Here is a 24312-nt window from a genome sequence, read left to right as displayed (position 1 = left end):
GGGAAGGGGTAACTATGGGGAGGAAGTGGGAGGGGAGCTGTTGCATTGTGGTAAACTGTGGTCAATGTCATGAGACAAAGTGTATGTGAACTGCTTGCAAAGCTGTAAATCTTTAAGGAAGCAGACTGCCACATCTTTCTCCTGCAAATGGCTAGTGGTTTAAACTGCCAACCTTTCAGTTAGCAGCCAAGCTCTTTAACCACCACACTACAAGGTCTCCCATTAGTAATCCGGGTAATACAAATTAAAACCAGAATGATATTCCTCTACACAGGCACCAGCATGATTAAAACTAAAAGCATGGGATAATACCAAGTGCTGGTGAGACTGTGTGAAGCAATAGAAACCTTCACACATTGTTAGTGTAAATTATTTTGGAAGTACAAAATGGTTTGAAAATCTGTTTGGCAGTATTAACTAAAGCTAAATATATACTAAAACCTATTGCCCAGCAGTTTCACTCTTGGGCACATAGCCAATAGAAATGAGTAGTTACATTCATCAGAAGACATATTCATAATAGCCCCAAACTGCAAACAACTCAAATTCCTTTCATTAGTGGAATGGATAAATAAACGGTCGTGTATTTGCACAAAGTAGCACTGTACAACATTAAAAATTAGCAATGCATGAAGTGAAAATGGGTGAATCTCAAAAATGTAATGTTGAGCTAAAGAAACAAATGCAGAGTATATGCTGTATAATTCCATAGGAAGTTCAAATGCAGGAAAATTTGATATAGGGTGAGAGGTTATATAAGTAGTTATCTTTGTGGAAATACTAGGAGAAAGCAAGAGGGAGATGTTTAAGGGGTTGAAAATATTTTATATCTTGATCTAGACCAGTGGTCTTCACTGAGGTGATTTTGATTGCCGGGTACAATTGTACATTATTGTTTTCACAACTGGAGGGAATGTGTCAGTGATATCTAGTGAATAAAGGTCAGGGACGCTGCTTAACAATCTAAAACAGAGAATTGTTGTTAGGTGCCATAAAGTGGTTTCTGACTCATAGCAAACGTATGTACAACAGAACAAAACACTTCCCAGTCTTGCACCAGCCTCACAATCATTGCTATGTTTGAGCCCGATGTTGTAGCCACTGTGTCAATTCATCTCATCGAGGATCTTCCTCTTTTTTGCTGACCCTCTACTTTTCTAAGCATGAGGTCCTTCTCCAAGGACTTGTCCCTCCTGATAACATACCCAAAGAATATGAGATGAAGTCTCATCATCCTTGATTCTAAGGAACAACAGAGAATTATCCAATCCAAAATGTCACCCCTCTTCCGGTTAGCAGTCAAATGTCTTAGGCACTGCACCACCAGAGCACTAGGTATATATCCTAAAGAAGTGAGAGACAGGACAAGAATAGACATATGACACCCATGTTTATCACAGCACTATCCACAATAGCAAAGAGATGGAAACTATCTAAATGCCTATCAGTGGAGGAATGGATAACCAAACTATGGTACATACACACAATGGAATACTATGCTCATCATAGCACTATTCACAGTAGCAAAGAGATGGAAACAACTGAAATGCCCATCAGTGGAGGAATATATAGCCAAATTATGGTACATACACACAATGGAATACTATGTAACACTAAAGAATAATGTAGACTCTGCAAAACACCTCATAATGTGGATGAACTTGGAGGACATTATGTGAAATAAGTCAATCACAGAATGACAAATATTATATTAGTCCACTATTGTAAAAAGTCAAGGAAAGGTTTATATATGGAAGGTAACTTTCTTGATTGGTTACCAGAGATGGGAGAGTAGGGGAGGGAAAATTGCTAGATAAGTAAGAGCCAAGTATTGACTTGGGTGAAGGGAAAGCAAGTGACCAACATATTAATACTATAATAAGGAAAAGGAAGACACAGAGGGGTACACAAGAGGTATAGACAACAAAGATACATACTTTTACATATACAATACTGAATGATCAGTAATAACAAACATTAATCTATGCTGTTTCGTGCCATCGAGTCGGCCCTGACTCATTGCGACTCGTCCTTGGGTTTCCGAGGCAGTATCACTATGGAAGTAGATTGCCCAACCTTCCTTCCAAGGAGTGGCTGGTGGGTTTGAACTGCCAGCCTTCTGGTTAGCAGTCAAGTGCCTTAGGCACTATACTACCAAAGCTCTAGATAAATAGGCAGACAGGCTAAATGATCAGGTGTGTCTAGACAAAAGAGAATATACCCATGACCATATATAAGGTTGGCAGACGATATTTCTACGTGCTATAAGAATGTCCATATAAATAGAGCTAACAGCAGCAAACATATAATAACTTCTTATCCACAGCCAACCACCCTGTGGGAGTGAATTGTTGGACTTGTGAGCTTTGGACCATGGTTACAGGAGACATCAAGCTCAACTGCCATAACATACTATACAAAAACACTGTTCTACATCTTACTCTGGTGAGTAGTGATTGGAGTCTTAAAAGCTTGTCAAACAGCCATCTAGATGCAACAATTGGTCTCTCCTCATCTGGACCAAAGAAGTATGAAGAAAAGCAAAGATGCATAGAAACAATTAGTCCAAGGGACTAGTGGGCCCTGTGAACCTCAGTCTACATGATCATGAGACCAGAAGAACTGGATGGTGCTCAGCTACCACTGTCAACCACTCATAAATCGATCAGTGCAGTAGATCCTGGATAAAGTGGAAGGAAAATGTGGAACAAAACTCAAAATCATATAAAAAAAAAAGACCAGGCTTACTGGTCTGATGGACAGAGGTGAAAACCCCGAGCCTATGGCTTCTAGTCACATTTCAGGCTTGGAATTGCACTCACTACGGCTTCCCGCCAAACAATAGACAGGCAGATAAAGTAAACATTTATACCAGGTAGGTACACTCCTTAGAACATGGGAGATCAGAAGGGCAGTATTTGCACAAGAAATCATATAACTAATATTTCACAAATATTTCTCCATGCAAATATTGAGAATCTAACCAGACAGATTAGAATCAATGGAATTTATTCCATGAATTCCTAATCACACATTACCTTAAACACTCAGTCATATCAAACTGTACTGTGAATTGCCTCTAAGAAATCCCATTCAACTGTATGATGAACTGACTCACCCCATGATCATCTAAACTCCTGATCAAGCTGCTCAAGGTAATATTCAAGGACCATCTCTATGGTGCTGAATAGTCAGCAACTCACACTTATTGTGCTAAATGCTAAACTCTGACTCAGAGTGAACTCTATTATTTGCTGACTGACACTACTTATTTGAATATAAGCTCCCATTGTGACTCAGTTGGTGACACATTAAAAACCAATTCACAATATAGTAAGTCCCTGGGTTATGTGTTCCAGGTTCTGAGGATTTTGGGACAACTCACACTTGCCCTTTAATGTTATGTAAATTTGCTCTCACTTTGAAATGACTGAACCTCTACTGCAACAAATGCTTCACCACATCACCTCCACTTGTGGCATGTGCAGCTTTTAAATCATTGGAAAGGCTTCAGAGCTTTGTCTGCTGCACTTAGCTTAAAGCTAAGGAAGAATTGTAGGCACCTGTTCCAACTTATCTGCTAATTCAACTTAATACACACTTAGAACTGGATCTCCTTTCTAACCTGGGGACTACCTGTATTCTCAACTAGACAGTGATTTATAATCATATCAAGCTCTGACTTAATACGTTTCAAAACTCAGTTCTGCTGAACTGGCTTGAGGAGCATGCTAGAAAGTCACTCCCTGCTTGCTGCCCAGTAGTTTGTCTAAGGATATGTGGCAGGTATCCTGAGATGCAAAGTCAAAAGTACAGCATCAAGCTCATGTACTGAACCATGGTTTCCTTCTTCAAGGTGAGGCACAGTTCCTAGAAGTGCCTTCCTTAAAAGACACAATTTGTATAAATCACTTCACAAGGCCAGATGTTCACTGGAAAGGCTCTGCCACATTAATTCCTAAACCATACATGTGACAGTTGGACCTCTATGCCAGCATTTGCCAACAGCCTATGGAAAGTGAATGTCATTAGATTTCCACATGCAAAAATGAAAAAGGCAGGATTTTAGGAACTCCCAGTGACGAGGATATTCTATTAAAATAGGAAAGCTTTTATCTCACTCTTGTGAGTCCACAGAATCTGTTGTTGTTGTTATGTGCTGTCGAGTCGGACCCAACTCATAACGACCCCTCCTTGGGTTTCCGAAGCAGTATCACTACGGAAGTAGATTGCCCCATCTTCCTTCTGAGTAGTGGCTGGTGGATTTGAACCACCAGCCTTCTGGTTAGCAGTTAAGTGCCTTAGCCACTATGCTACCAGAACTCCCCCACAGAATCTAGAATAATAAAATCTCCACCCAAGGGACTTTTAAGGCCTTCACTCAAAAGCCCTCTTATAAGACAGACCTTCAAAGCCAGTCAGGAGATTTTAAGAATTTCAGAAAAGCTCAAAAGTGATTTCTAATACAAACTGCTACAAAAGATTGATAGAATATGCAACAAAATACAAACTCAAGTGGGATCTTAAATTCCAGCTTGATTTGTGAAGTTACTTTGCCTTCACCAAGTAGTGTGATCATGTCTTCTAGTATGAAGGACCACAGGAAACTGACCACAATAGCAGTCACTATAGTGCTGCATGGTCTTTATGATGGAGATAATACATGCTTAAATTAAATATTGTTTCTTCTACAATGCTTCTATTTTCCTATTTATTAATGGCTAAAAGATTGTAGGAAACAGGAAATGATCAGTGTGGGATTCAAGATCCTAGGATTAAATCTAATCTATGTTGGCCCTGAATTAGCTGGTGGTACAAATGGTTAAGCACACTGGACTACTTACCAAGAGTTGGTGGTTTGAACCTACCCAGAGGCGCCTAGCAAGACAGGCCTGTCTATCTACTTTGGAAAGGTAACAGCCTTGAAAACCCCACGGAGCAGTTCTACTCTTTATACGTGGGGTTAAGGTGCATTTTCTAGGCATTTATGTTTCACAAAGTGGATTGAAAATTAGATGTAATTTCCTTAAAATGCTGTTTGGGTATTATACGCAAATATTTCATAATTGTTTGAAACAAAAAGGGTTCAGATGTAAAAATACATTGCATTAAATTTGGAATACTGGGGTAGAAAAAAGTTATTTTTCTAATTTTGATTGTGTACATCATCTATTTCATTATACATATGTTTATAACATGAGAAATATTTCTACATTTATTTCTGATCTTTTTTTTATTTTGAAGTCTATGTAGCTAATTTAGCACAATTAATAAAATAGTTAACACAATAGTAATTAGTTAACACAACAGTAATAAGTGCTTTTATTTTGTATGTGTCAGGCACAGATGTAAAGAGCTCTACTGTATGAATGAACACTGGCAGCCACCCTGTGAGGTCTCCAGTATAGTTGCCAGGAAGTTGATTCTGACTCATGGTGACCCCATGTGTGTCAAAGTAGAACCCCACATGTGTCAGATTTTCAATGGTTATTTTTCAGAAGTAGATCACCATGACTTTTTTCAAAGGTGCCATCGAATAGATTAGAACCACCAACATTTCAGTTAGCAACTAGGTACATTAACATTTTGCATCACCCAGATAGATCTCACAGTACAAACCAAAAACCCAACTGACTTCCATGGAGTCGATTTCGACTCACAGAGATCCCCATTGGGTTTCCAAGGCAGCAAATCTTTACAGAAGTAGATTGCACCATCTTCTTTCCCCAGAGGGACTGGAAGATATGAACCACCAACCTTCTGGTTAACAGTCAAATGTCTTAGGCATTTTGCCACCACAGTATAAGGCATATACTTTTATCATCCCCATTTTACATATAGTAAAACTAAGGCACAGAGAGGTTATAAGACTAAGGCCACACAGCTAGGCTGAGCTCTGAATCCTGGCAGTTCCAGAGCTGAGGGCTCTTAACCATTAGACGACACTGACTCTCATATGCATTACTTAACGCTTACACAAAAGATGTGACTTAAATGAACAGAAAATAAAGATGAGGTTCAGTAGAGAATTAGACTGTCAGCAAAAGGTATTTTAACAAGAACAGTAAATTGCAAATCTCGGTTATGCCCAAGAATTTACTGATGGAGTAATTTCATTTAAAATGTCCTTGCCAAATTTAAGGAGGAATTCTGATCGTTTCGTGAACTTAAACCTTTATTTTAGTCAATTGCACAGTCTGTAACTACTTGACGTGAAATGAAGCCAAACCACGCAGGGGGCCCAGCGACCTCCGGCCTGCAGGAGGGACATGACCCAAACAGAGTGGCTGGAGACTGATGCAGAAGCTCCCAGCGACCCACACTCCAGGGGCAATGAAGAAAAGTCCCAGTGGGGGCTGTCACCTTCCGCGAGTCGCGAGTTGGTGGGTGAAAGGTACTTACTTGGGCACCTCCCCGGGTTTGAGGTGGGAGTGGAGATGGAAAAAGAACCGACTGGCTTCTAACGGATTCTGAAAAAGGAAAGGAAGAAGACATTTTCCCCTCTAGCTCTCTACTCTTTCGGGTTTGAAACCGTGTATCCAACATCCGTTTCTTCATTCTGTCCAACTCCGATGAGGCGCTGGCAGAAGCGGTGCTCTGACCTCCCAGCCTGGAGCCTCTTCGCTTAGGGCTCTCTCGGGCCTGGGCGGCTCGCCGGCCCACCTGCCGCGCTTTCGAACTCTCCGCGCAGTTTTCCGGAGTTTTCTGTGACTTCGGTAAGCCCAGATCGCTCGCGACCCAACCCCTCCGGCCCTCGCCTCTGCCCAGGCAGGTTGCGCGCCCACTCTCCCAGAAAGCCAGGGAGGTGAGCACGCAGGCCGTCCGACGTCTAGTGCCAGTCCCTCTCCAGTCCCCAGATATCTAGATATCTGGGGAAGGGTGGGCGGGCCGCGCACACACATTCCCAAAGTCTCTCGCGTCTCGGCACCCTTCCACGGTCCTGGCTCCTAGCTCGCCCGCTATCCCAGAGGAGGCATAGGGGACTGCTAACAACCCCTCTCCTGCTCCCTTCCCATAAGCACTGGAAGTGGTTGCCGCGCTCACAGACTGCCCCCATTTGACACCTCCCTTGTTTCGCGCCTCTTCCCTCTCCCTCTCAAGTCTCTGCCGCCAGGGCGCCGGACTCTTTCCAACTTCCCAAGCGCGGAGTCCAGCACCAGGATCGTCCAGAAGGATCCTCGGAAGCCTGCACCTGAGTCTCCCTAGCCCGGGCAAAGGGTGGGGGCCGGCTCTGTCCACTCGGGCTGCAAACACTTCAAGGCTGAAGACGGTAAGACACGCGCCCCTCCTGGGGTCCTGGTGCAGAACCCTACTGCTCAGCGTATCTCGCTCCGGTTCCTCCAAGTCCCGCGCCCGGTCACCCTCTGACACCCCTCCTATCAGGAACAATTTTCTTTCCCTTCTCACCGCGCTTCGCCCTCCTGCTCGCGCTCTATTCTTCTCCCCATCTACTTGGGACGGCGGCATCTCCTTCCGCTCGAGTTTCCAAAAGAGGCTTAGGTCAGTAAATGTGCATTTAAAATTTTAAGGGCAAAGCTCCCGAGTGCCTTCCCAGTTACCCCCCCCCCCCCAGGGCCAGAGTGGTTGAATTGCACCGACGCTCTAGGCAGACCCAGTGGAAGCTGGTACTGGTTGCTCTATGCCTCCTCCACACACAGAACACCCTCTCAGCCCACACCCCAAAATCCTCACAGACAAGCGGCGGGCGCTGGGGAGACTGAGAGGCGCGACCCGCGGCGAAAGAGGGCGGCGCACGGCGGGCCAGTCACCTGGCCCTGGCACCTTCCCCGGCTCGGGTGCTCCGGACCAGTCCCAGAAGGAGAAAAAGCGAGATACTCACGCCGCCGTCGCCGTCCGCCCCGCGGGCCGGAGGGGACGCTCCAGCTGGGTCGCCTCCGTCGGCCGTGCGCATGCTTCCAGCGCTTCTTAATTTATTCTAATGCACAGTGCTGTCCTCTCAGAGTCGCAGACTCCTCGTCCAGCTTCGCCTTCCTCCGGCTCGTGGCCTCCTTCTCCCTCCGCTGATCTGCCCCTTCTCCATCCTCTCCCCTCCCTCCCGCGCTGGGTAGTCCCACGTTTCGCCTCCCTGCGGCGAGGGCGTTCGACGGCGTTGGGGCTGTGAGGGGTGGCGCTCCAGGCCGGGGCCCTCCTGTGACCCAGGGTGGGAAGTACCGAGAATATAGTTGCGGAGGCAAACAATTGTCACCCACCGCATTGGCACATGGAGGCCGAGCGGGAGGACGAAGTCTGCGGGCCTGCGAACTGGGGCTTGTGCATGTAGGGACTGAAGGCAGTGTGGATGGACTCTGGAGGCGCGGCCTGGAGGAGGTGCTCGCTCCCCGGGAGAGTCCTGCCTTTTGACAGGATGTTTTTAATTTCCGGGACGGTTGCGCCTCTGGAGGGCAGGATCCTCCCTTTGGAACAACCTCTGACTTCAGATCCCACAGCGGCGCTTTCTTCTCGCTTCTCCAGGGACCCTGAGTCTAGGGGTGGAGGGGAAGTCTGCCGCCCAGTCCTGCGGACCCTAGGCGCCGCGCGCCCCCGTAACTTGCGTTATACCTTCGGGAGTGAGACGCGGCCTCTCTCCGGGGCCGTATGCTGGGGTTCTCAGGGCCAACCTGAATGTGGAAGCTGACCTGACACAAAAATAACAGCACGTCATTTCCTCCCCTGTCTTTCGAGCCCGCCGCAGCCGCGCGGGAATAGGCGCGCAGCAAGGGCGGAGGCTTGTCCTGGGAGATGCAGAGGAGGGTGGCAGGCGGAGAACTAGAGTTGGAAGAGTAGCTTTGGGCAGGGCTACGGCTTCGGTCCTCTTGGATTAACCCTAGGAGGAAAGGATCCAGGAAAAAGTTGTTTCCAGAGCCTTTCTGGGGAGGGGGCGGGGTCGGCGTCCTTTCCTCCAAGGCGCTGGGCCCTACTCTCCGGCTGGAGGTCTGACTAGATTAGGCAGGAGCTGGAGAGGCGGTTCCCAGTGAGGGGGGGGGGGGGACTGTCCGGTAGGGGATAAGGGCATGGTGAAGACTACCGTACTCTGAGCAACTGCGAGCTGTCCCGTGCCGGAGTCTTCTTCCTGGGGCTGGGCGACTCAGCGGATAGGTGGGCCTAGGTCGGCAGGCAGTGCTAGCGCTGCTTGCCCAAGCCGGATTGAAAGGCTGCCGGGCCACCCCCTCGAGAGCTCGCTCTGTCTAGCAGGGTGGAGAGCAGGAAGTAGAAGTCCAGGTGCCGCCGGGGAGCTTCCGGAAGGGGTCGCCCGAGATGTTGAGCGAAAGAACCGCACGTGGCCTGAGAGCCAGCTACAAAGGAGGCCGGGCAGATTCAGAGCAGCGGGCGAGCCTGGAAGCTGCTCGGTCCGAAGGCGAGAGGGAGAGAAAACCAGCCAGCAGACCATTACTGCTGCTTTCAGGCACAGATTGAAGAACACTTGCACTTAGGTGGCCCTTTACTTTGGGGATGTAAGTTTCTGACACCGTGTTACTCACAATATGGTCTGTGGACTAGCTGTTTCGGTTATACCTAGGAGCTTGTAAGAAACTTACAATCACTGGCTACATCCGGAACTGCTTGATCATAACCTGCATATCAACATTCAGAGGGGATTCCTTTGCACCTTAAGTGTGAGATACCCTGAATAGAAGAGAATGTTCAAATCTCTTGGTTCTTTAGAATTTTTTACTTCACCTTTGCAACTCTTGCTCTCTCTCCCCCCTCCGATTCTCATCCCCTCCGCCCTCTCCTATGCCTACTGAAGGAAGGGTCATGGCACTGGGCACTTGGCTCCATTGAGATAGGTGGCTAGGGTAACGTGGATAATGGCAGAAGGTGACTTAGGGAGCCCAGCTCCACCTCAGGCTGAATGGGAAAGGAGACTGACCGGTTTGACTTTGATTGTTCTGGGTGGGGTGGGAGGCAGATCAGGACTCAATGTTGGGGTCCTTATTCCGAGTACACATCCTGAAGGACGCCCTCTCCACTTCCTGAATATCCATCATATTCTCGGAAACGCAGATCTTTCGCCTTTCCACCTTCCACTTGTTGTTTAGGAGACCCCAGTGGCGTGGGTGAAGGTAAAAATGTTTTTCTTGGAGAGTGAAGGGGAAGCATTAGTTTAGACGTCAAGAGCCCAGGTTCCAGATTGAGCTTGCAACTACCTTGTCAGCTAATCATGGAATAATCTCTGTTCTTTGTGTTCAACCACCTCTGAGTTTGAGAAGCCCACCAGGCTGTTTGTACACTAACGTTTAGTGTACGGGCTGAAACCTAACTCAACCAAACCAAACACTCCCCTGAAGCAAAACAAAAAAAACAATTTAATCTGTGAAAATCAAGAGTGGTGACTGCCAAGAAAAATGAAGGGTTGGGGGTGGGAGTGGGAAGCAGTGAGTGAAAGTGGCAGAGCGGCGTGGCGCAGACATAGAGCGGATGGAGCGCGCGGGGCCAACTCCAAGGATGCGGCGGCCTCTCTCCAGGGTCCTGACGGCGGGAGGGCTCTGTCAGCCTCGGGGTCTAGCGGTGTTGCCCTGCTCCGTCGTTTCCAGGCCAAGTTCTTTTTTGAGTGGTGGAAGTCTTTGGGAAGCTTTCGTCAGGAGGGAGGGAGGAAAGCCAGCAACCCATTCTCATTCAAGAGGCCCTTTTTGGGAAGCTGCCTTGAGTATTGGCTGATTGTCTTTGTTGGTTTATATGCGCCTGGGGAGAGAGTTGAGTTCGGTTGCATTTCCGAGTACGTTCACAGTTTCGTTCCCCTTCATTACCTTTTCTTGACGAATAGGGTCGGTCCCCCAGTGTTTCAATGTTTCCCATTCACAAGCTCCTCGCTCCTCCCGCGTTTTCTGACACGGACCTTTTATTTTAGGGTTGGAGTTGAGAGCCGGAGAGGGCTCTGGAGAAGCGCCAACAACTCACTCAGGGTGGGGGATATAGAAGATTTGGAAAACACTAAGAGTCTGACTTGGCACCCAACTACAAACAGAGCCCTCAAGCGTTCGCGGCGGGGGAGGGGGGCAGGGGCGGGGGAAGGTCTCAGCCGGCGCCGAGCTTCATCAGTCGCTGCAGGGCGGCCGGACTTGGGCCCTTGAGGGCTAATTCTCTGCGTGGACCTGCAACGGGGCCGGAGGGGCCCTACAGTAAAGAAATCAAGAAAAGACTGGCCTGCTTCGTGAGATCTACAGCCCCTCTCTGTAGCCTCCCTCCTCTCTCCCACTACTTTCCTAAATGGCTTTTACTCAGGATTGGGTCCAGCCGTCAGCGCTGAAAACCAGTGCCCAGAACACATCTGAGAACTCGCGCCCAGCCCTGCAGGACTCGCAGGACACTAGAAGGGCGTTCCGTGGGTACTGGACTTTGGCGTCTCCAGCTCAGATTTCCATATGGCTTTGTGAGGACGTTCAAACTGGTAACCTGACCCTTCTCTCTTCTCCCCACTCCAACTCTGTTTCCCAAGTCCCTTGCAGGCCCTTTCCCCAGCACGCTTCATTAGGCATTTGCTTCGGTCCAGTGCTTCAAGACAGAGACTCTTGTGAGGAAAGTGGTGGAAATGTTCAGGCAGAATGAAAACCCCAGATCCAACCCCAGAAAACAAAGCTCGAACTCCTACGCTTCTCCAGAGTTAGTCACCTTTTACCCTTCCCTAGATTTCCTCTTTTTGCTCTTACTTTCCCCTTTTCTCTAATTCTAGCTGGCATTCTGCTGTTTTGCAGCTTTGGCGTGGGACTGAGCAGTTTCTCTGCCTAGTGGAGGTTTGCAGCATGATAGGTATGGGCTGCTGAAATCCATCGATTTTCTTCAGCCCTCCTGGCAGGGACGGCGCCACATAGTGTCAATGCAGCCACAAAAATTCAATCGGAGAAAACTTATCTGGGGAAAGACCTTCAGCCTCCAGCGCTGGTTACTGCAGAGAGCTTTTCTTTAGGTCAGCTTCTGGAGGATTGTCAGGGGTGTCAAGAATATTAGCCACACAATAGAATCATTGTGGATTCTGTACTTCTGAAAGCTCTTCTTCAGGATCCAGAAGACTGAAGGAATACATTTGTTCTGATTAAGGAATGCATTTGTCTAATTAACCATGTTGGTTATGGAACAGTGAACAGAAGGCCTTTATGCAGGGTAGAAAATCGCCACACCCCAAATCAATGTAAACAATACCTCACCCCTTTAAAAGGCAGATTTTGATTCACACCTAAATAGTAGCACTTTGTTAAGGACATTTCATAGCAGAATTAAGGTATTTCTTTACCAAAAGTTTCTAAGAAGTTTTAGAACTAAAGCCAGTTAGAATGGAATTGGAAATTAGATTTAATTTTATGAAATGGTCTATTTTCTCCTGAATCTTATTTTTAAAGTTGTTATTTTGCTGTGGTTTGCTCATGTTATACATTTTTCTTTTTTGTTATTTTGAGAAGTAGCTCTTCCACTTTGGATCTAAGAATCTAGCTGACAGCGACTAAAAATGCTAATGGCAAATCTTTCCCTTCCTTCCATAAATCACAGCCTGGGAAATGACAACAAATAAGCTAATTAGGCTGTTGATATTGTTTTTGTTGTTGTTATGTGCCATCGAGTCAGACCTGACTCATAGCGACCCCTCCTTGGGTTTCTGAGCAGTATCACTATGGAAGTAGATTGTTCAACCTTCCTTCCTTTGTGGCTGGTGGGTTTGAACCGCCCGCCTCCTGGTTAGCAGTCAAGTGCCTTAGGCAATAGATTAATATTAATTTGAAGTTAACTTACCTATTAAGAAAACAAAAATCCTCACAACTGGTGCAATAAGCAACATCATGATAATGGAGAAAAGACTGAAGTTGTCGAGGATTTCATTGTACTTGGATCCACAATCATTGCTTATGGAAGCAGGAGTCAAGAAATCAAACAACTAATTGCATTGGGAAAAAGCAAAAGACCTCTTTCAAGTGTTTAAGAGCAAAGATGTCACTTTGAAGACTAAGGTGTGCCTGACCCAAGTCATGGTGTTTTCAATAGCCTCATATGTGTATGACAGCTGACAATGAATAAGGAAGACTGCAGAAGAATTGATGCATTTGAATTGTGGCATTGGCAAAGATTATTTAATGTACCATGGTCTGCTAGAACGAACAAATCTGTTTTGGAGGAAGTACAGCCAGAATGTTCCTTAGAAGTGAGAATGGCCAGACTTTGTCTCGCCTACATTGGTCATGTTGTTAGAAGGGACCAATATCTGGAGAAGGATATCATGCTTGGTAAAGTCTAGGGTCAGTGAAAAAGGGGAAAGCCCTCGACAAGATGGATTGACACAGTGCCTCTGAAGATGGGCTCAAGCATGGCAAAAATTGTAAGGATGGTACAGGACCTGGCAGTGTTTCATTCTGTTGTATACAGGTTCTCTCTGAGTTGAAACTAGCTCAATGGTATACCACCACTAACACCACAACAAACTATTAATACCATTTTCCTACTAAAGTTCATTTAGTATACCAGTGTTCCTAGTGAAAGTGCAGCTGTTAATAAGAATACCTTTGTAGCTCATAATTATCCTTTGAAAGATTTCAGGTCCAATATATCCATTCTTTTAATAAATTTGAAAATATTATTCATGCCTAGAGCCTGAGTAAGGAGCTCTGGTGGCACACTGGTTAAAGAATTTTGTTGCTAACCAAAAGGTTGATGATTCAAAGTCACCAGGCTTTCTGCAGAAGAAAGATGAGGTAGTCTGCTTTTGTAAAGATTTATAGCCTTGTAATCATATGGGAGTCACTGTGAGTCAGACTGGACTCTATGGCAGTAAGTTTGGTTTAGTTTGGAGAGCTTATGTGGAGGTGCCATAAGAAATGTGGTTTAATGGAGGTAAGTCCCTTGTTGGTGCAAATGGCTAACACATCCAACTGCTAACAAAAAATTGGTGATTTGAGTCAACCAAGAAGCATTTCACGAGTAAGGTCTGGCAATCTACTTCTGAAAAATCAGCCAATGAAAGCCCTATAGAATACTGCTCTACTGTGACACACATGGGGTTGCCATGAGTTAGAATCTACATGATGGCAACTGGTTGTACAATGGAGGCAATGATAATGAGAAAGGTAGGGTTGGGAAACAGAAGCTGTTAAAACCACCCTCCTAGGGTTCTCTCACTTTGATTTGTGCTGCACCATGATAATGTTTGCAAGATATTCATTTCCAAGTCTCATTCAATTTCTAGCATTTTGGAACACTGAACAGAATGCCTTTATACAGGTTAGAAAATCATCACACCCCAAATCAATGTAAATAATTCCTCAGTCCTTTAAAAAGCAAATGGAAGCTTTTGATTCATGCCTAAATAGGAACATGTTCCATGGCAGAATTCAACTATTCTTTTACCAGTAATTTTGAGGAGGTAGAAAGGGAATAGCTGAAGAAATAAATAGAGACCAGATCAAGAAAGATATTGTAAACCACTCATTTATTCATTCTTTCAATAAACATAGTATGTCCTGTGTGCCAGGCACTATCCTAAATGCTCAGGAGTTAGTGAGTGAGAGAGAAAATGACTTGTTTTCTTGGTGTGATGAATGCAGAGGGAGTAAGAGTCTATGTAGTCTGAATAGGGCCAGCAAATCATGATAAGGATTTTAGATTTTATTCTAAAAGCAATGTGAAGTCACTGAAGACAAGGGAGTGATATGATCTGAATTGTTTTTTAAAGATTCTTTGGCTGTTGTTTTTGGAGTGAATTGGAAGGGATTAAGGGTGGGAATAATGAAACAATAGGTTTTAGCATTGTCCATGTAAGAGCAGGTCATGTCTTGGATAGGAAATGGGGATAAAAATATTTTAAAAAGACAAATTTGAGGTAAATATTGGAGATTGAATCAATAAAACCTCAGGTGGATTGTATGTACAGGTGGAAAAAAGGTCTCAAAAGATAGTTCCTGGGCTTTTTGACTTGTGCAGTTGGGTGATTTGCTGAAACAAGGAAGACTGAGGGCCAGAAATCAAGAATTCTATATAGACATCTTTTTGAGATGCCTGTGAGTCATTTGGAGCCCTGGTGGTGCAGTGGTTAAGCACTTGGCTGCTAACCAAAAAGTTGGCGGTTTGAATCTACCAGTGCTTCTGCAGGAGAAAAATGTGGCAGTCTGCTCCTGTAAACATTTATAGCCTTGGAAACCTTATTGGGCAGTTTTATACTATCCTTTAGGGGGACTGTGAATTGGAATTGTTTTGATAGCAATAGTATTGGTTTTTTGGTCATGAGTCATTCAAATGGAGATATCAAGTAGGTTGTTGTAAAAGAGACTTGAGTTCAGAGTGGGATCTAGAAGATATAAATTTGGGGATAATTTCATACATTATATTTAACCCTTTTGTGACCCATGGTACATATAGTACCCACCACTTTCTACTTCTAGGGTTTAGTGGGAAGTGGCTAGACCACCTTTAGTGCATGCTGCTATCTGGTAGGAGCCTGTTTGAATCTGAAGAAATGGGCCTCATCCCACAAACACCAGCACCAGAGCCCCCTCAGGACATATGTGTCCCACTAAGTGTATCAAAATCTATATTACCTAAGAAACATTTTTCATTTAATTCAAAATTACTTCTTTTACTGAAAATACAGGATTTGAACAAAAAACTCAAAGAAGAAAATAATTTGGTCTTGAAAAGGCTTAAGTTATTGAAATTGGGTAAGATGGGATTGGGGGAGAGGAAGATAGATAGGATAGTTAGAAAGAGAAGTTAAGAGCAGAGACTGTATCAATGCAAGGAGTTTGAACCATATCCTGATGGAAATGGGGAGCCACTGATGAAATTTACTCAGGAATTAACATGATCATATTTGTATTTTAGAAAGATCCCTTTGTTCTTTGTTGTTAGAGAAATAAGCATGACTAGAAAGAATGGGACCAGTAAGAGGCTGTTGCAATAATTTGTTGAAGGTTAGTAGTGACTCGATCTGCAAAAGTGTTAAATGGGGTAGAGATGAAGAGATCACTGAACAGTGTGGTTAAAAGTTGGGGATTAATAAAGGTGTGAAGTGAGGACAAGAGTAAAGTCAAGTACATCCCTCAAGTTCCTACTTTGAAACTGGATGGATTTACAGAACAATTTAAGAGAGGAAACTCAAGAGATGAAGGTTTAGAGAAAGGTAAAGCCACATTTATGAAGATGGCACAGGACCAGGCTACCCTTTATTCTTCCATAAGATCAACATGAGTAGGACCTGACTCCATAACAGCTACCAACAACTAAAGCCATATTGTCGATTTTGAACTGCCTGTTAGACATTTAAATCTAGATATTTAGTTGACATTTTATGTGTATATTGCAGGGGATAGAACTGGGTAGAGCCATCAACACTTAGGACAGTCTCAAAGCCATTGACATGGTCAAGAATAAACAAGGAGAATGAGTTGAATAAGAAAAGAGTAAAGAACAAAAAGTTAGGAGATTCTAGTATTTTAGGGTCAATAAAGGAAGAGGAATTTGCAAAAGAGGCTGAAAAAGAGCAACTATACATGTAGAAGGAAAAGAAGAAGAAAGGGACACTTATGTTTTAGACACTGTTCATTTGATGTCAATTATGCTATATAATGACCTACAAGAAGATATTTCACAGAAGATTGTACAGAGACTGGAAGAGGTGAAATAATTTGGCCAAGGCCTCATATCTAGAAAATGGCAGAGCAGGTGTGAAGGAATTTAAGCAAACCCAAAACTACATAGTTTCTAAACATTTTAAGTGAAAGAAATGAGGTATGAGGTGTGTATATATTTAGACTATCTCTGAAAGGATATATATAAGCTTATAAGAGTAGTTTCCTTGGGTGGGTAAGAGAACTGGTAACTGGCTATGGATAAAATGGAGACTTTATTGAATACTGTTATGCTGTGCATTGTATTGCAATAAAGAGTCTGACTTGAATGTTTTATAGCTGATTGTTGACAGCTTTCAAGACCCACCACTCTCCCTTCCCCTTTGTACCACAACTGAAAACTAGGTAAGAAAGCTTGGGTGCTTCCTCCTTTGGCACCTACAGGAGATTCAAAGTGGGGGAAATTCAAACAGTACAAATCCTGGACCTGGCGTTAGAGCCCTCAGTCCATAAAACCCCAAGCCAGTCTCCTTTCTCTGCTCTCTCATGCTATATTTGGACCAGTTTCAGAACCTGCCCTTCTCTCTTCTTAAAGCCTTACTAGGAGTAGTAAAGGAGCTCTGGTAGTGTAGTGCCTAAGGCTCTTGACTGCTAACCAGAAGGCTGGTAGTGCAAACCCACCAGCCACTCCTTGGAAGGAAGATGGGACAATCTACTTCTGTAGTGATATTGCCTCAGAAACCCAAGGAGGGGTAACTACGAGTCAGGTTTGACTCCACGGCATGCAACACCAACAAAACAGGAGTAGTAAACTTTTTATACTCTCTCTCTGTATGTGTGTGTGTGTGTCATCATTCAGCTTGACCAAATTAAAACCAGTTATATTATTTCACAACTCTAAGGCTGTACCATTCTAATTTTTTAAAAAAGTATTTGATTTACTTTTGTTATTGAGAAGATACAAAGCAGAACATATACCAGTTCAACAATTTCCACATGTACAATTCAGTAACATTAATTACATTATTCAAGTTGTGTAATAATTCTTAGTCTCTTTTTCCAAATTATTCCTTCCCCCCCGTTAACATAAACTCACTCTTCCCTAAGTTTCCCGTCTAATCTTTCAAGCTGCTGTTGTCAATTTGATCCTGTATAAACCAAACCAAACTCACTGCCAAGGAGGAGTTGCTATGAGTTAGATTCCTTGGGTTTCTGAGATGGTATCAATAAGGAAGTAGGTTGCCAAACCTTCCTTCCAAGGACTGGCTGGTGGGTTTGAACCACAGTCTTCTGGTTAGCAGTCAAATGCCCTAGGCACTATGCTGCCAGAGTTCCCTGATCCCATATAGGTAGTTCTTAAAAGAGCACAATTCTCAAGGTGCCTTTTTTTTTTTTTTTTCCACTGAGCTAAACTATTGTTTAGTTTAAGACTTTCTGGGATATTTTTGGTTTAAAGTTTAAAGATGATTTCAGAGCAGTAGTATTAAGGACTCATTCCACTTCAATGGCTCTGGAAAGTATGGATTCTAGGGGAATTTGAAATTCTGTTATGCATTTTCCCCCTTTTGGTCAGAATTCTTCTATAGAATCTTTGATAAAATGTTCAGTAATGCTAGCTGGGCACCATCTAGTTCTGATCTCATGTCAAAGGAGGCAGGTTTTCATTGAGGCAATTAGCCACACATTCCATTTCCTCCTCCTATTCATGACTCTCCTTCTTTCTCTATTGCTCCAGGTGAATAGAACCATTCTAGTTTTGAATATTCTAGTTAAAAATGATGAATTAACTAAAAAATTTAAATGCCAAGAATAAGAAACATCCATATTCCCAAGTCCTAGTATTTCAAGCTGTGTCTGGGCTTTCTCTCCCATCTTTCTTGCTGACAAAGAAAAACAAAAGCAAAATAAAACAAAATCTGTGCTCTTTCTTCTGTAACGTTCTGTATCTCCAAGATAGGAAGGGAACTATCATTACAAAAATACCAGAAAACCAAAAAGAAAATTTCAAAACTTGTTTTTGAAGTTTTAGTGATGTTTTTCTGGGATTTCCAGTTTTATAAAATTTGCATTTAAGCTACCATGTTTTCTTATTAAGGGTGCTTGCTGTTGAGTCAATGTCACCTGATGTGACAGAAGAGAATTTCTCCATTGGGCTTTTAGGCTGTAATCTTCATGGAATCAGAATACCAGGTCTTTCTCCTATGGAGCCACTGGGTGGATTTGAACTGCTAAACCTTTCAATTAGTAGCCAAGTGCTTAACTATTTGCACCATCAGGGTGCCTTTTTCTTAACATGGAAGTTTACAATAAAAAAATTTAATATGTATATTTTTTTTACTCAGTAAGCTATTCCTAGAGAATAATAGGCAATACCCTAACAAAAACCCCACTGTATTTTGCATATTTATTTTTATCATAAACATAATTGACTGATTTTACCCTGAGGTATAAACAAATTATAAAATATTCTCATATACATTATTTCACTAATTATCTCCCCCTTCCAGCTATTTACTGAGGAAACTAAAGACCAGTGAGATTAATGATTTATTTTGGAGCCAGTAAGAAGTACAGTTGACCTGGGCCACAGACCGGGGTCTACTGACTCTGATGCTCCTTGTCACTGCAGACAGGAGACACAGTCATTATTTATTGATGCTGAAGATGGTAGCTGATGACAGAGATATTGTTGATTCCTATTCTCCTAGTAGGGTGTCCTGGTGGCATAGTTGTTAAAGCATTTGGCTGCTAACCAGAAGGTGAGAGGTTCGAACCCAGGGGAGAAAGATGAGACAGTCTGCTTCCATGAAGATTTACAGCCTTGGAAACTCCTTGAGGCAGTTCTCCTTTGTTCTAGAGGGTTGCTATGAGCCAGATTCCATTTTATGGCAATGGATTTTATTCTCCTACTGCCTATGATAGTTTCTAGTTGTAATTAAGTACGTTTGTTCACATTCTTATAGAAAATAATTCCAATTTTTCATTCTTTTCCCAATCAATAAGTAGTGGGAATTCTACAACTAGTCATTCTTCCAGATCTACATTGGAGATTGAATTACTGACTTCAACTTTATAGTCATTGGAGCAGTTAACATGCCTGCTAATTCACCACTTTTCTCAGTAGATTGATGAATTCCCTGAGGTCTTAAAAAACAATACAGCCTCTACAACTGTCTGATTTACCTAAAACTAGGGAGTAGTATTTTAGTCAGGAACAGGGCATTAGATCATATAAGGCCCTGACATTTTAGTTAATCAAGAATGCACACCAATGGTCACTGCTTGGTCACAGTCAGCTACCCAGAGGGACTGAGTAGTTGAACCTGCGAGCTTGGGACCATAGTTGCAGGGGACAACAAGCTCAACTGACATAACATACTATACAAAACATTGTTCCACCTCTTACTTTGGTGAGTAGTGACTGGGATCTTAAAAGCTAGCAAGCTGCCATCTAGATGCAACGATGGGTCTCTCCTCGTCCAGAACAAAGAAGAATGAAGAAAACCAAAATTCATGGAAACAATTAGTCCTAGCGACTGGTACACCATTTGATCTGCAGCCTATATGACTATGAGACCAGAAGAACTAGATGGTGCCCGGCTACCACGGTCATCCACTTGGAAGGGGATCTATGTAGGAGATCCTTGATAGAGAGGGAGAAAAATGTGGAACAAAACTCAAAATCATTTGGAGAAAAAAAAATAAAAAAGGTGGGGACCAGGTTTGCTGGTCCAATACAGCCTGGTGGAACCACTGAGACTATGGCCCCTAGCTGCCCTTCAGATCTGGAATTGAACCCACACCTGTGGTTTCCAGCCAAACAAAATACAGGCATATGAGTTAAACATTTACCTCAAGTAGATACACTCCTTGGAGAGAACAATCATGGGAGAAAGAAGGGCTGCTTATGTACAGGGAGACAGCTCAGGGGGCAGGAGTGTATGGAGGGGTGGACACTGGGAAGAGGTAACTATGGGGAGGAAGTGGGAGGGGAGCTGTTGCATTGTGGTAAACTGTGGTCAATGACATGAGACAAAGTATATGTGAAGTGCTGTATGGAAAGTGAATTTGCTCTGTAAATCTTCATCCAAATTACAATAATAATAATAATAATAAAGAATGCACACCAAAATGAAGACATTAGGAGAATCTGCCATACATAAGGTCAGATACCTTTTGTAACTTGAATCCAGGGAGGCCAGAATATTTTTATTCTGAAATGAAATGGAATATAGTTGAAACTCTAATTTAATTTCCTGTTTCTATTTAATTATTTATAATTTTGGCAAGAAGTCCTATAATCTTAGTGTAGTGTAGCAAAGCTTGTCAGAATATTGGACAGTCACAGGTGGTCTAATATTATCGTAAATGGCATGTTTGTTTTTCACTTCATATATAGCTTCTCAGGAGCCCTGGTGGCACAATCGTTAAGCAGCAAAACTATTAACTGAAAGTTTGGTAGTTTGAATCTACCAGCCACTACACAGGAGAAAGATGTGTCAGTCTGCTTCCATAAAGATTACAGCTTTGGAAATCCTATGGGATAGTTCAACTCTGTCCTGTAGGGTTGCTTTGAGTCAGAACTGACTAGATGGCCATGTGTTTTCATACAGTTTTTCTTAAGATATAAAATAGGTCAACAGGAATTCATGTTGTGTTATTTCATAATCTTAAGGCTCTTGATGTCAGTTATAACAAGAAATGAAAAACCCTTTCATCACAATCCTAAGAGTTGGCAAGTATAAATGTTCACATGAGAAATGCAAGGGCATAGAGTTGCTCAGAATATTCCAAGGTCTTCTCTTTCTTAAGTTGTAGATACTGAAGATAAAAGTTCCCAACACTGCTATCGTTTGACCCTTAACATTCTTCCCTGCCTCTAGTGCTTTCCTAAAGTGCCTGATGAAATGAAGGGAGAGGTTGATAAGAGCACAGAGCACTAGGAAAAAAGCAACTGATAGAAGAGGATAGAGTGTCAAGCAGAGGCAGGAGATGGAGATTCTACCACCAGTTTGGATTGACTTTGGGTTAGTTTCTTCCTTAACCAGGGCTTTAGTTTTCTCTTCTGTACAGTAAAGGATACAATGAATATGGTCTCTAGAGTTTTTTTTTTTTTTTTTACTTTTATTGTATTTTTGGTGAATGTTTACACAGCAAATTAAGTTCCCTTTCAACAGTTTGTACACAAATTGTTCAGTGACATTAGTTACACTTTTCATAATGTGTCAACATTCTCTTTATTTGAGTTCTGGTTTTTCTGTTTCCAGTGCTCTAGTTTCCCTGCCCCTATACCTCCTTTTCTTTCATGTAATTGTTGATGATTTGCTCTCACATAGATTCTTTTCTAATGGAGGACTGTACTCATGGGTAATATCTTTTATTTTCTGTGGTTTTGGATTTGTTAATTCACTAAAAGGTGATCTCAGGTGATAGTTTTGGTTCAGGGTCATGAGTATCTCAGGGCAATAGTCTCAGGGAGTTCTCTAATCTTAACTGGTCTGGTAAGTCTGGACTTTTTAAGAATTTGAGATCTGTTCCATGTTTTTCTTCTATTCAGAGTCCATCTTTAGTGGCTGTGATCAGAAGGGGCATTAGTGGTAGCTGGGTATCTTCTGGTCTTAGGGTAGATAAGGCCATAGCTCGTGTAGGCTGTTCACCTTGTAGACTAGTTTCTTCTCTTAAGACTGGTCTCTAAGGTTCTTATTGCACCAATTTCTGGGTTCAGCATAGCTCCCATTCTTCAACACATAGTCACTTTCTATGGCCCTTTCTTTGGATGTGTGTGCACACACACCACAAACCTTTGGTCTTACCTTGAGGTGGAGAAGCGGAGCAGAGTCTCTAGAGCACTCCAGATCTAGCCTGCCTCCCCAAACAACCACTTACCAGCATCCCCATTGTGACTTCCCTAGCCCTCTTAATTGAATTATAGCAGCTTCAGGAGTGGTTGCAGCCTCTGAGTATACACAGCGCCACTGTCAGCTCTAACTCTAACCTTGCAGTCAGAGAGATTTTTCTAAAAAGCAGATGTGATTATGTTCCTTCTCTGCTTCTAACCATTCAGTGGCTCCCCATTTCCCTACTGAATGATGTGCAAGTGACTTAATACGACATCTAAGACTTTTCATGATTTGTTGATTTGTACTCATCAAATTAAATACTTATCTTTCACAATTTCTTTTCTTGTCTCAAACCTCCTATCATCTCAATATTCTTTCAGTTCCTAAAATCTCACTGTTCTTTCTCATCTCTGGAGCTTTGTATAAACTGTTCCCTTTGCCTGAATTAGTTCCCTTTCTCAATCTGTTCTCTTCCTCCATCCCAACACAGTTTCCTATATGTCCTTCAAGTCTCAACTTAAGTGCCATTCCTTTAGGAAGCTCTCCCAGATGGGATTGTTATAGTTAGTTGTCATTGAATTGGTTCCAACTCATTGCAACCCAGCGTAAAACAGAACAAAGCATTGCCTGTCCTGTAACATCTTAACAATTGCTGGTATGCTCAAGTCCATTGTTACAGCCACTGTGCATTTTGAGTTACTTCCAATTTAGGGGCTTATATTCCAGAACTGTGGGAGCTCTGGTAGCATAGTGGCTAAGACACTTGCCTGCTAACCAGACGGCTGGCGGTTCAAACCCACCAGCCACTCCTCGGAAGGAAGGTTGGGCAATCCTACTTCCGTAGTGATACTGCCTCGGAAACCCAAGGAGGGGTCGCTATGAGTCGGGGCCGACTCGACGGCAAACAACAACAACAACAACATTCCAGAACTGTATTTGAAAACATTGTGCTGTGATCCATAGGGTTCTTGCTGGGTAATTTTTGGAGGTAGATCACAGGCCTTTCTTCCTAGACTGTCATAATTGGGAAGTTCCCCTGAAGCCTGTCTACCATAAGTGACCTTGCTGGTATTTGAAACCCTAATGGCATTGCTTCCAGAATCACAGCAACATGCAAGCCACTACAGTGCAATAAATTAACAGATGGGTGGTGGTAGGTGGGGTTAGTTCCTGGTGTGTTTTCACTTGTTCCAGCACTGATTGCTCTATGTTGTGATAGTTTCCCCAAAACAGCTCTGTCAGTGTTAAATAAGGACTTTGCCTTATTTAGACCTATGTCTCAAAAACTTAAAACAGACCTTAGACATAACAAGCATTAGATTAATATTCAAGTCGATGAAATGAAAAATGACATGATCTTGAGTTGGTAGTTGTTGAAGCTGGGTAATGGTACATAGGGTTTTATTATAATATTCTTGAATTTCATATACGTTTGACATTGTCTATACTAAAAACTCTTTTAAAGACATGTTTGTGTTTTTTTTTAATTTTTATTGTGATTTGGGTGAAAGTTCACAGAGCAAATTCACTTTCCATACAGCAGCTCACATACACTTTGTCTTATGACATTGACGGCAATTTCCCACAATGCAACAGTTCCCCTCCCACTCCCCTCATAGTTACCTCTTCCTTGTGTCCTTCCCTCTCAGGCACTCCTGCACCCCAAGCTGTCTCCCTATGTGTACATAGACTTTCTGTTCTCATATGATTGATCTCTTCAAGGAGTGTATCTATCTAATATAAATGTTCAGCTCATATGCCTTAAATACATGATCTTTACTTTCTTTACAGTGCATCTGACCTCCTCTTCTTAAATTACAGCAGACAAGGACTCGTGGAATAGAGGCTGCCACAATTTCACATACAAGCCTTCTGGGTCTGAGGTTTGTCAAAATGAGTGTTTGGTGTTGTCTGGTGTGGAAGGAAAA

This window comes from Orycteropus afer, unplaced genomic scaffold (assembly GCF_000298275.1).
Source record: "Orycteropus afer afer isolate SDZICR_OR568_19922 unplaced genomic scaffold, OryAfe1.0 scaffold00329, whole genome shotgun sequence".
NCBI lineage: Eukaryota > Metazoa > Chordata > Mammalia > Tubulidentata > Orycteropodidae > Orycteropus > Orycteropus afer.
Note: the sequence above shows the minus strand (reverse complement) of the source record.